Source organism: Desmodus rotundus, chromosome 1, assembly GCF_022682495.2.
Source record: "Desmodus rotundus isolate HL8 chromosome 1, HLdesRot8A.1, whole genome shotgun sequence".
NCBI lineage: Eukaryota > Metazoa > Chordata > Mammalia > Chiroptera > Phyllostomidae > Desmodus > Desmodus rotundus.
This window is the reverse complement of record NC_071387.1, coordinates 116190818-116204194: the sequence shown is the minus strand read 5'-3', so window position 1 is coordinate 116204194 and position 13377 is coordinate 116190818. Positions and strand designations below refer to the sequence as shown.

Genomic DNA, 13377 nt, shown 5'->3' with positions numbered 1-13377 from the left:
AGTTAGTAGAGACCAGAAATCTTAAGAACTACTGTTTTAGGGGGAAAAAAATGATCTTTTACTTGCAAAACAAGCACATAGACTTATAAAATGCAAAGTTATATTTCTTAGAAATAATTGTTCTTAAATACAGTGTCATCTCCTTACATTGTAATGGTTAGCCAAAGTAACTAAGTTCTATTTCCAGAAAAGAACTGTTAGGGTGGATAACTGAACTGTCTGTCAAATGTCAGCATTTTAGCAGAAGTCACGAGTAAATATAATTAACTTTCTACAGCCATACACATCTCTTCTATAACCACTTAAAGTAAAAAAAAATAAATTCATTAACCTGACTGAAATATAGTTTCTCTATAGCTTATAAAAATGAAACCCCAAAGCATATACATTTAAAATTAGGATTAGTAATTAAGTAATTAAATAATGGCCTAGATAACTAATCCATTAAATAACTCAATATTATTTCAAGGTTTTAAGTTACTTGAAGATCTTGAAAATTATTTAAGCTGACAAAATACAAAACATGCTTACTGTTAAAATACAATTTATCAGAATAATGATTAAATTTTGTCAAATTTACTTTTTTCATAATCTTAAACATGAAGTGGAAATAATGCTGGTTTGTTTGATCAGTAAAACTGTATATATTAGGAAAAACATCCCCGGTAGAATTAAAATACATACTTATACTTAACACTTATAAGTCAAAGAATACATAGCTATTTTTACTTTATTAAACAAAATTTTATTTAATATTTGGCAGAAATTTACCTATAGTATACAAACTTGGATTTGAAAAATACTTTTGAGTTGATTTATGTAAGAATTTATTTTTAAATCTACCACATTTAGAGTATTGGAAATCTAATTTCCTTGTTTTCAGGGAATTTTAGAAAAATTTAGTTTATATTAGCTTATTTATACCTAATAGCCTATTAGAACAGAATTGTTTTAATTTTAGGGTCATAATAATCTTATTAGTACCATCGGGATGTAGAAGACATTTACACATTTATACATTCAAAGGTAAAGTCCTTTCTGAATAACAGACATAAAGATATACAGATAAAGATCACAACTTCAGTTCTAAAATTTTAGATGTAGGCCAAGAGTAAGCACAAAAATACACATACAAAAACCTCAGTGGTCCCAACTGCAGAGATGTTCTCCTTCCCAGTGAACGTAAAATTATTAGTTATTTTAGCTTAAAAGACACTAACAGACAAACAAAAAAGACTAACAAATCAGAATTTTTATTGCTATAAGTGATAAAATTCACACTTAATTTTTGCCACATTTCTTATAGAATATTTTCTGTGTTACAGTGTGAATTTGTAGTTAACATTGTCAATCTCATTGATAATTCAGCAGATTTGTGCCTGCGTTTAGTTTAAAGCAGCAATGACTGGAACAAAAGGTCTCTTCTCATGATTCTTAGAGTCAATCAAATTAATTCATACATACTATGCCAGATGATAACATATCTAAATAAAAATAGTTTTGAAGAGAGTTGGGCTTTTAGCCAATATAGAGTAACAGGGACTAAAAATACTATCTCATCAGAAACAGTAAAAAAGAAATAATAAAACATACAAATAAGAGTTTGCAAGAAAGGGGTTAATTTCCAACATTTTAAAAGAATTTTATACCCCAACACCAAAGAAAGCAAACAATGCAATTAAGAAATGGCAAAGGATCTGGGTAGACCCTTCTCCAAAGAGGACAGAAGATTGCCAGTAGACATATGGAAAGATGCTCAATGTTACTAATCATCAGAGAAATGAAAACTAAAACCACAGTGAGCATCACCTCACACCTGCCAGGATGGCTGTCGTCAATAAACAAAAAATAAATGTTGGTGATGATGTGGAAAAAAGGAAACCCTTGGGCACTGTTTGTGGGAATGCAGATTGATGCAGCCACTGTGGAAAGTAATACGGAGTTACTTCAAAAAATTAAAAATGGAACTGCCTTATGACCCAGCTATTTCACTTCAGGAAATATATCCTAAGAAACCTGAAACACGAATTTGAAAGAATATATGCACCCCTGTGTTCATTGCAGCATTATTTACAATAGCCAAGATTTGGAAGCAGCCCAGGTGTCCATCATGAGTGGATAAAAAAGCCATGGTACATGTACACAACAGCATACCATTCAGCCATAAAAAGAAGGAAATCGTAACCCTGGTTCCACTCAGCATCTTCCACTCTCATGGAGACCTGAACTCTCTCAAGACAGTAGCTGGGGCAATCACAGGAATCATCACATTCATTTATTGTCCCTCAAGGGCCACTGCCCTTCATTGCTGTATCTCCAGTGTCTTGCAAACTTTTTTTTTTAACTAAATTTATTGGATGGCATTGGTTAATGAAATTATATATATAGGTTTCAGGTATACAATTCTGTAATACATTATCCATATATTGTGTGTTCACCACTCCAAATCAAGTCTCCTCCCATCACCATTTCTCCCCCTATACCCTTTTCTACCTTCCCCCACTATTAATCACCATGCTGTTTGTGTATGAGGTTTTCTTTTTGCTTAAATTCTTCACCATGTTCACCTAGCCCCACAACACCCCTTCTCTCTGTTTCTATTTTCTTAGTTTATTTTGTTCATTAGGTTCCACACATGAGTGAAGTAATATGGTATTTGTCTGGCTGTTACTAGCTTACTTCACTTAGCATAATACTCTCCAGGTCTGTACATGCTGTTTCCAAGGGTGAGATTTCCTTCTTTTTATGGCCAAGTGGTATTCTGTTGTGTAAATGTGCCTCAGCTTTTTTATTCACTCCTCTACTGGGCTGCATCCAAAACCTTGGCTATTGTAAATAATGCACATATGCAAGGAATTAAGAGAATATTTGAGAAAATCAGTTAATCAAAACTAACCCAGAACTGATACAGATTAGAATTAGCAGATAAGGATATTTTCAAAGTTATTATAATTGTATTTCATGTGTTCAAAAAGTTAATATGAAAACAAAATTAAACTTACAGAAATAACTGTAAGTTGTAAGGTGAAAAATATACTAGATGGTATTAACAGCAGGTCAGTATTGCAGAATAAAAGAATAGTGAACTTAAAATCATAGGAATAGAGATGAATCTAAAAGGAAACATGAATAAAATAGAGAAATTTAAAAAATTAACAGAGCATCAGTTGGCTATGTGTTAACTTCATACAGCCTAGCATACAAATTCGTGGAGTTCCCAAAGGAGAGAATGGAGAGAAGGCAAAAATGTATGGAGAAATAATGTCTGAAAAATTTCAGTTTTAGGATAAAACTATAAACCCACAGATCTGAGCACAGGAAACATGAAGAAAACATTATACAGGAAAACAAAAATATTGTAGACACTGAATCATAGTTTTCAAAACCAGTGAGACAGAAAGCCTTACAAGTAGCCATAAAAACAAACAAACAAACCAACAAAAATATTTAAGTATAGGGGAGCATAGGTATGGATGACAACAGATTTCTTTTCAGAAAAAAATATTGTCAGGGGAAAAACGCCGGATCCATGTCTTTAAAAGTACTGATTAACAAAAATGCCAGTATCTTATTTTTACCCAGTGAATATCTTTCAAAAGATAATAATTAAGAGCATGAAAAGATGGTCTGCAGTCTACAAGAAAATTTTTGCAAAGTATAAATGTGGTAAAAGATATTCAGAATACATAAGGAATTTTCAATACCAAATAAAAGGAAATCAGCACCTAACTCAAAAATGGGCAAAATTTTCATTAGGTACTTTACTAAAGAAGATTCACAAATAGTAAATAAGCACATGAAAAGATTTTCCCACATCATTAGCCATTACAGAAAACAGTTACCGCTACACAGTCATTAAAATGGCCTAACTGAGCCCTGGCTGGTGTAGCTCAGTGGATTGACCACGGGTGGTGGTTTGATTCCCAGTCAGGGCACATACCTGGGTTGCAAGTCAGGTCCCCAGTAGGGGGCGCATGAGAGGCAACTACACAATAATGTTTCCCTCCCTCTCCTTCCCTTCCCCTCTCTCTAAAAATAAAAATGGCCTAACTGAAAGTGAATGGCCATGACACATGTTGGTGAGGATATGAAGTATTTGGTTGGCCAAAAAGTTCGCTCAGTTTTAAAGTCAAACTAAAAGACAGTTTTCATTTTCACCAATAACTTCATTAAACAATGTATTCATCTACCTTCTGCCATCTTTCAGACAACTTCATAATTCCATCTTCCCAGAACTTTTCATCTTTTTGAGTAAAGAACTGTCACAGGTGCCTTTTGCAGTCTTCCAGGGAATTGAAAGTTTTTCCATTAAGAAAATTTTGTTATGACTGAAATAAATGGAAATCCAAAGGTGAAATGTCTGGTGAATATGGCAGATGTATCAGAGCCAAGCTGTAACAGTTTTAGCCTGGTAACCAAAGAAACATGCTGTCTTGTGTTATCCTGATGGAAGATAATGTGTTTTCTGTTGACTAATTCTGGATGCTTTTCATTGAGTTCTGCCATCAGTTGGTCTTATTGGGAGCAGTACTTGTTGGCATTAATTGGTTGGTGTTCCAGAAGGAGCTCATAAGAGAGGACTCCCTTCCAATCATACCATATATACAATATCACCTTCTTTGGATGAAGACCGGACTTTGGTATGGTTGGTGGTGGTTCATTTCCCTTGCCCCACTATCTGTTTCATTCCATATTATTGGTAAGTATCCACTTTTCATTCCCCATCACAACTTGTTTTAAAAACAGACCATTTTTATTATGTTTAAGTAGAGGATCACATGTGGAAATACAGTAGAGGGGTTTTTATTGTTGTTTTTTATTTGCTTAACTTATGTGGAACCCAAACATTCAAAGAAATTAATATAACCAAACTGGTGCAAATGATTTTTAGCACTGGATTTGGATATTTTGAGCATGTTGGCTATCTCCCATGTGGTATAATGTTGATTGTTCTCCATGTCTCAACTTGATCACTATCAACTTCAACGCTTCTACCCAACTGTGGAGCATTGTCCCACAAGAGAAACCTCCGGCACGAAATTTCGCAAACCGCTTTTGATACATTTGATCAATCACAGCACCTTCTCTGTACATTTTTTTTATATCTTATCTTTATTGTGATAAGATACATATCTTTTACTGTGATCCAGTTGCATTTTTACCTTTCTTGAAATAATAAAGAATAATACGCCAAAAATGTTGCTTATATTCTTCCACCTTCAGTATTCAAGTGGCTACACAAAAATTCACAATTTTGATACGTATTTTCAATGTATGCTGGTATGACAGGTGTGACACAATACAATCTAACCAAATTGTTTCAAATGAACTTGAAGACAAAACTAAGTGCTATACTAGAGCTGTCTCAGGGAACAAATATTTTGGCCAACCCAATAATTGACATTCTCCAGCCCTCACCAGGTAACTCAGTTGGTTGAAGCATCATTCTTATATGCTAAGGTTGCAAGTTAGATCCCGGTTCAGGGCACACACAAGAATCAACCAATGGATGCATAAATAAAAAGGAACATCACATCGATGCATTGATGTTTCTCTCTCTCTCCCCTCTCCCCCTCCCTCCCTCCTTCCCTCTTTCTCTCCCTCCCTCTTCTCCTTCTTTCCCTCCCTCCTTCTCTCCCTTCCTCCCTCCCTTTCTCCTTCCCTCTCTGTCTTAAAAAAAGAATAATGTTTGTAAACAAAAAGAAAGGTCTGAATATACATATATCCATTTAAAACTGATTTTTGGATATTCATCACAAAAATAATGATTGTTATAATTTTTTGAGTTTCTTTTGAGATATATATAAATTGAGCTAGACTAAAACTTGAGCCAATGTTAAGTAAATTGAGTAAGAAAAAAAAAGTTTTCTGATACTGCTGGTGGGAACATAAAATTCTACAAGCATATTGGAAAACATTTTGGCAGTTTCTTAAAAAGTTGAAGACACAGCTGTCATATGACTATGTAGTCATATAACTCTAGGTTTTCACCCAAGAGAAATGGAAGCACATGTCCATACAAAGGCTTTGTGTGAGAGTTCATAGTAGCTTTTTTTGTAATTTCCAGAAGTTGGAGATGTTCATTATCAGTTGAATGAATGAGCATTTGTGAGACACACATACACACACACTCATTCATTCATTCGTTTATACGTTCACAAACACAATAGACTACTAAGCAATAAAAAGGAAAAATCTTCATACATGTAACAACTTTGATGAATCTCAAAATAATTATGCTTAGAGAGGGAAGCTACACAATAAAGTATACATATTATATGTTTTAATTTATAGACAATGCTAAAAAAAGTGCCATTGAATCTGCAGTGACAGAAAGATCTGTGGTTGCCTGCAGAGACAAGAATAGAAAAGGAGTGTTGGGATAGAGGGATTACAAAGTGAGTCAAATTTTGCAGTTAATGGAAATGTTCTTTATTTTAATTCTGGTAAGTTTTACAGATACATTTTTATGTCAAAATTTATCAAATTGTTCACTTTAAATATGTGAAGTTTATTATATATCAATCACACTCCAGTAAAGCTGTTTTTAAAAGACTTATTAAAACTCTTTCCCTACTGTTTATAATGCCTTGGGATCTGTCTCCATCTTTTCCTATCTTCCTGTTTTGCACCCTGATATCTATCTTAGACAGCTAAACACAAAAAATAACCCTGAAGGATATTTAAATACATATTTCTTATCAGAAACTATCACGGGGTCCTTTGTGAAATATTCAGAGATACATGCTTGGGCCTTACTAAGCAAATACATCCTGTTTTTATAGAATTAGGGGAGAGAAAATGCATACAAAAACGCGTGGTCCTTTTTGTGGCAGCCTTTTATGTCAGAGCTCAAAATTGCTGTCTGATAAAATGTAGGCCACCAGATTGAATTACTTCATTGAACCACTGCTGTCCTCTGTTAATGGTAATTGCACGGATATAGCAGTCTTTCTTGGCAACATCTCAGATATTTACCTCCTACTGTTTTTCAATTCAAACTTTTGATGAAAATATTCCCAGTACTTCTTTAAAGCAGACATCCAACTGTCTTTCTTGACAAAAGCAAGGTCTCTAAATCAGATCCTGACAATTTGTGACACAGCAGTCTATCCAAATCACCTTTTACCTATGTCACTATGTCATTTCCTAGAGAAAATGTGTCCGTCAGACGAGCATTTCTATAGGCTTTGGTGACTGAAATGTGGTATGCCAGCAAAAATGGGTGAGGAAAAAGGAAAAAATTTCTTCCTTTGACTTGAATGGAGGGAATTCAGTGAGCGGTTGACCTGATCTAATAGCAAATGTGTGTATTTTGAAGATACATTTTATGAAGCAAAAACTTGCTTAGATGTTTGTTATTTTCAAGATAGTAGTGAGTAAAATGATTTCTAAAAGCTATTACTGTTAAAATATTAAAGACAGTGACACAAGATTCATTTATTTTTATTCTTTATCTGTTAGGTTACTTGAATATAAAAATATTAGCGTTTTTTTCTCAGTGCCTCAGCTTCTTTTCTGGTGTACCTCCTGTCCTAAACTGAGCAGACCACATCTCACTCTATAGAGGTTCTGAAAACAATGCTGACACTTCACCGAGGTCAACTTTGGTTGATGATAGCCTGGTGGCTAGAGTGTAGAATATGGTAACTGGAAGGAGGGCAAACATGGCATGAACCATTGGATTGGCCTCAGAGTGAAACTCATTGCTTGTATTTCTGGCTGTGGCACTAGATTGGCACTTCTTTTTCCCTTATAGTATTGGAAGGGTACATTTGATAATTACTTCCCTGGGTCAAATTGAAGCACCCTAGGTTTGATGGATGGGTTAGCTTTAGGGGCTATGGGAGCCCCTTCAGGGACCTGCTCTCCAGATTTGGTGAGACAGCAGCTGATAGCACAAGCACACTCCCTGCTGCCAGTCTTCTTTTCCTTTTCTTAAATGGAAGTCTCATTACAGAAATGATCCTTGGAATCATGTTTGCCCAAGAATATTTCTTGATAGTGGCCTTGATATGATGGGATGTCCCTCATGCAGCAAGGTTGCCTGTTCAGTTTTGGGGAGAAAAGTAAGCAAAACCATGAGTTGAATACAGGAAAATTTGATTTGGGGAATAAAGCATGTCTTAGAATCTCAAAGTCAGGTTAGTACTTCTGAGAAACAGTGAGAGGCTCCTGAGAGGTGGGGCAAAGAGGTAGTAAGAAAGGAGGTGTAAAGAGGAAATCTGCATGGGGCCTTGAATCCAGCTAGTCTAATACATTTAGGAGTGGTTAACCCTTGAGAAACCCTTGCCTTGCCTCTTTTATTTATTTATTTTTAAGTACATTTCATTGATTATGCTACTACAGTTGTCCCATTTTTTTCTCCACTTTATCCTCCTCGGCCCTGCAGCCTCCCTCCCACCAGCATTCCCCGGCCCTTAGTTCATACCTATGGATCGTACATGTAAGTTATTTGGCTTCTCCATTTCCTCTACTATTATTAGCCTCCACCTGTCTACCTACCAATTATGTTTCTTATTCCCTGTACCTTTCCCCCCATTCTCCTCTCTCCCCGCTTATAACCCTCCATGTGATCTCCATTTCTGTGGTTCTGTTCCTGTTCCAGTTGTTTGCTTAGTTGCCTTTGTTTTTGTATTTTGGGTTTAGTTGTTGATAGTTGTGAGTTTCTTGTCATTTTACTGTTCATAGTTTTTTTATCTTTTTCTATTTCTTAGATAAGTCCCTTTAACATTTCATATAATAAGGGCTTGGTGATGATGAACTCCTTTAACTTGACCTTATCTAGGAAACACTTTATCTGTCCTTCCATTCTAAATGATAGCTTTGCTGTATAGAGTAATCTTGGATATAAGTCCTTGCCTTTCATGACTTGGAATACTTCTTTCCAGCCCCTTCTTGCCTGCAAGGTTTCTTTTGAGAAATCAGCTGAGGGTCTTATGGCAACTCCTTTGTAGATAACTGTGTCCTTTTCTTTTGCTGCTTTTAAGATTCTCTCCTTATCTTTAACTTTGAGTGATTTAATTATGATGTATCTTGATGTGTTTCTCCTTGGGTCTAATTCTTTGGGACTCTCTGAGCATCTACTGCATGTCTATTTCCTTCACCAGATTGGGGAAGTTTTCCTTCATCATTTTTTCAAATATGTTTTACTGTCTTGCTCTCCCTCTTCTTCTGATATCCCTCTGATTCAGATGTTGGAATGTTTAAAGTTGTCCCAGAGGTTCCTCAGCCTCTCCTCATTTTTTTGATTTCTTGTTTCTTCATTCTTTTCTGGTTGAATGTTTATTTGTTCCTTCTGTTCCAAATGGTTGATTTGATTCCCGTTTCCCTTCTCTTCACTTTGGTTCCCTGTATATTTTTCTGTATTTCACTTTTTAAATATAACCTTCACTTCTTTGTTTATTTTGTGTCTGTACTCAATAATTTCTGCAAGCATCCTGATTACTAGCGTTTTGAACTCTGCATCTGATCGGTTGGCTCTCTCCTTGTCACTTAGTTCTGTTTCTGGAATTTTGATCTATTTGTTCATTTGGGCCATATTTCTATGTCTCAGAGCACCTGTTAGATTGTGAGGGGCAGAGGCTTAGGTATTCTCCAGGGCAGGGCTACCCACTTTGCTGCATTGCGGCAGTGTATGTCGGGGAGGGGTCAGAGAGGGAACAGTGCCACTTGCTGGGCTCTTGCCTCTCTTCCCGTTATTTTCCCCACGACCCATGAGTGAATTGGGCCCTTTTGGTGCTGATTCCGGGGTGGGAGGTTTGTGTACATTCTAGGACCCTGTGGGTTCCTCCAACAGACTCTCCTGTGAAAGTGAGTTTGTCCTGCCACTGCAACCCCCACAGGATTTTATAGCCAGAGGTTTTGAGGCTTTATTTCCCCATACTGGAACCCTGGGTTGCACGGTCTGTCTCGCTCCCCAGTTGTTCCTCCTGTTTTATCCATATTTGAACGTGGAACTGCCCGGTCCACCAGCTGCCCCCTTGCTGCACATCCTCTCTGACCCAGTTTCCCTTTTCAGCCCCTCCTACCAGTCTAGATGAATGTTTCTTCTTTAACTCCTTGCTTGTCAGAATTCCATACAGTTTGATTTTTCTGGCAGTTCTGGTTGTTTTTAAATTGGTGGTTGTCCTTTTTATTGTGCAAAGAAGCAAAGTATATCTACCTACACCTCCACTCCTAATGAAGCATTCATTGGTGGCTGCCTGCCCTGTGTTCCTGATCTTCTGACTTGGTATGCATCCTCAGTGGTCCCCATATTCATTAGGAATCAAAACATTGGAGGGAGACACCAGGAAAATAAATAATAAATTCATAGCTTGCCAAATAACTCAACTCCTATATATTCTGTTGGGTTCGAATTCTCCACAAAGGGAAGCCTGGGATTACACTTTACTAGGGTAATGTAGTATTTGGGAGCTCAGAAAGTTAGTGTCTGGACACCACACCTGTTTGGAGGAAAGAGAGAAGTAAGTGTGGGTTCATTTGTACAAGAATCATTTGCACCTGGAATAGAACATCAACCCAGAATATTGCTATCTGCCAGGCAGAGAGTGATACCAGTTTCTGGCCTGGTGGGGACATCTGAAACATCCTGCTGATTTTGCCTGCTGACGTGTCGATAATGCTGTCTTAACGTCTGATCTGATTGTCCCTATTTACAATTCCATCTAGCCATTTTTGCAGAAGAATGAACACAAATATAAACCTCAGTGAGCCTGTTCTTTGAGGATGCCATTCTCTCCCTCACATATCACCTTTGACTCTCTCATGCTGCCTTTTCCTTTTGGCTCTTGTTCACTCATACTCCTTTTTGTTGATACAGTGTATAAAGTCCAAGAGATAGAGGAATGCCAGTCAGAGCTAAATTACTTGCAGCTGGTGGTGCCACCTGTGCCTATCAAATTGCAGCCAAAGCAGTTGCTTTCCCAGAGTGCCCTGCTATGGGGAATTGGAAAGTGAATCACAGTTGGGGCAGCTGTGGGCTGGATAGAAGAGAGAGCTTTTCACTGGGCTCTTCCTGTGAGGGCAGAATTGTGAAGTAGGGTTTCAGATGGTCAGGTCCCCTCTTTCTGCCTCTCCAAGGAGCATTGGGCTCAGAGACAGTGAAGAGGTTTATGAGTTAATTCTTTGGCCTTTACGTAGGCTAAGATGAAATGATCTTTTATCCATACTGTGTTGTGGTTGAGTTGAGGACTTTTAGGATTTCTTATAACTCTACAATATCTCTGCTTCCATTTACATCTGTTTTGCTTTGTTTTATTATTTGTACTCTTGAAGAACAATTTTTCAGTTTTGTACCCCTGCTTCATAAAAGATACTGCATATACTTTTGGGAAAAAATGAATACAGTAAATTAAATTAGTATTTTTATTTAATCTAACTTCATTATTCTACATTTTTCTAAGTACTTGCCATTTATTAATATTCTTTCATCTCCGTTAAATCATTCCTTATTTTTAATCAGCATTCATCACTTTTATTATGCTCCTCCCCTGGTATTTTTCTTTGTATTTGCTAGTTGATTCACTTCACCCTCCTTTAGAGCCTGTAATGATTCAAGCCTTTGGAAAGGTCACAGGAGTGTCCAACCTGTGGCCCAGAATCACTATGAATGCAGCCCAACACAAAATTGTAAATTTACTTAAAACATTATGAGATTTTTTTTCATGACTCTTGTCGCAATGTATTTAATGTGTGGCCCAAGGCAACTCTTCTTCCAGTGTGGCCCAGAGATGCCAAAAGGTTGGGTACTGGGTATAGAGGGATGAAAGATATAGTCTCTGCTCTTCAAGGACTAGGTTCTTATACTGGATTGCTTACTGGGACTTTGACAATTACAGGTAGTGGAACCCACCTAATTTAAGAATAGCTTCCCTAAATGAGTCCATGGCCTTGTGATGAGTGTGGGGGGAGGGAGGATACTGAAGCAAACAATTATGAGTGTAATATCCCTCTCAGAGTTATAACTGCACAAACGAGGTGATTTCTGGTGTGATGCCTGAACTGGTCCTTGGAACGGTAGTGGGAGTTAGCCAGATGACTAAAGAGTGGGGGAGAGGTTGCATTCCATGGAACACCATGTGTAAAAACACAAAGGCTGTGGGGACTGATTCTTTCAAGGACATACAGCTTTTCTGAAATGAATGGAAACTGAAAAAGATAAGGTTAGGAAGGTGCCAGGTCACAAATAGTCTTGGCTAGTCTTGTTAAAGAGTTTGCTTTTCATAATGAAGGTGATAGGGAACCACTAAAAGATTTTTAAATAGCAGAGGAAATTAATTAGATTGTGTGTGTGACAAAGATCACTCAGTATGTGGGAGAAGGCTTTATAAGGGTGAGTTTGGAGGCAAAAAAAAACAAAGGAAAAATAATTTTATGGCATTGCTACTGGGAGAAAAGGGGAACATTTCTAGAGATGCTCAGGATATATGCCAATAACAAACTAACGGAAAGGGAAATTAAGAAAGCAATCTCATTCACACTTGCTACAAAAAGAATAAAATACCTAGGAATAAACCTAAACAAGGATGTAAAAGACCTGCACTTGGAAAATTATAAGACACTGAAGAAAGAAATTGAAGATACAAATAAGTGGAAGCACATACTTTTTCATAGATGGGAAGAATTAACATCATTAAAATGTGCATACTACCCAGTTCCTCTCAAGATTCCAATGATGTATTCCACAGAACTAGAACAAATGTTTCAAAAATTTGTATGGAACCACAAAAGGCCCTGCATAGCAACAGTGATCCTAAGAAAGAGGAACAAAGTTGGAGGAATCACACTGCTTAATAGCAAACTATACTATAAGGCCATAGTAATCAAAACAGCATGGTACTGGTATAAAAACAGACACATAGATCAATGGAACAGAATAGCCCAGAAATAAACGCGCACTGTTGCAGTCAAATAACATTCAATAGAGGAAGCAAGAACATACACTGGACTAAAGATAATTTATTCAATAAATGGTGTTGGGAAAATTGGATAGATACATGCAGAAAAATTAAACTAGACCACCTCCTTATACCATACACAAGAATAAACTCAAAATGGATTAAAGACTTAAATGTCAGACCCAAAACCATAACAATCCTGGAAGAAAGCATAGGCAGCAAAATCTTGGACATTGCTCATAGCAATATTTTATTGGATATATATCCCCAGGCAAGGGAAACAAGAGAAAAAAAAATGGGACTACATCAAACTAAAATGTTTCTGCACAGCAAAGGAAATTATAACAACAACAAAAAACCCCACAGAATGGCAGAACATGTTTGCTGATATATCTGATAAGGGGTTAATATCCAAAGTGTATAAAGAACTTAAACTCAATACCAAAAAATCCAAACAACCCAATTTAAAAAATGG

The 13377-nt window shown here is 36.7% G+C and overlaps 1 protein-coding gene across 5 annotated transcripts in view; it reads left to right on the top strand.

Annotated features, from left to right (window-relative positions):
• AUTS2 (activator of transcription and developmental regulator AUTS2) overlaps window positions 1-13377 on the top strand; it is a 1165474-nt gene that overhangs the window by 572331 nt on the left and 579766 nt on the right. The gene's annotated exons all lie outside the window — the stretch shown is intronic.